Source organism: Pteropus alecto, unplaced genomic scaffold, assembly GCF_000325575.1.
Source record: "Pteropus alecto unplaced genomic scaffold, ASM32557v1 scaffold7, whole genome shotgun sequence".
NCBI classification, from domain to species: domain Eukaryota; kingdom Metazoa; phylum Chordata; class Mammalia; order Chiroptera; family Pteropodidae; genus Pteropus; species Pteropus alecto.
In genome coordinates, this window is record NW_006494614.1 from 31306761 (window position 1) to 31307443 (window position 683).

Genomic DNA, 683 nt, shown 5'->3' on the forward strand with positions numbered 1-683 from the left:
TTATAAAACATATAATTCTTATATAGCATATACATATGCAATGAAGGTTTAAAGAATAATATTGCATGTGCCTATCGTGGTGATACAATCACCGTTGCAGTTGAAGGCTCTTTTCTATCAATTCCCAGCTGTAGTACACTCTTTTCTTTCATTTACCTTCTTACAGTGACAGTGACAGTGACAGATATAATCTTGAATGTGAAGTTTTTAACTTTTATTAATTAGTTTATGTATATCTTTAAATAGAACAAGATTTACGGCTTTCTAAACTGTTCTCTTTCGTTATACATTACTTTTACAGAATTTATTCATTTTAATAGGCAAGTGTGTAGTTTATTAATTTTTATTTTTGGCATAGTGTTCTATTGAATAAAAGTATGATAAATTTACTCATTGTCCTATTGATTCACATTTACTTTTTTTTTGCTATTTGTATGTACCAAACAGCAAAGTTGCTAAAATATATGGTATGAGCATCTTCAACTTTGTGAGGTATTACAAAATTTCTCCTTCTCTAGTTTCTCCTCCTCCTTTTTTCCCTTCTTCTCTTATTTTGTCATTGTATTCATTGCCTTTCTTTACTTGGTTTATACAACTGGTGAAGGAAAACAGGAAGAAAACAAAATAAGGAAATATATGATATTCTACAACCTCATTAAATTTGTGCTTCACAATTCCTTTAG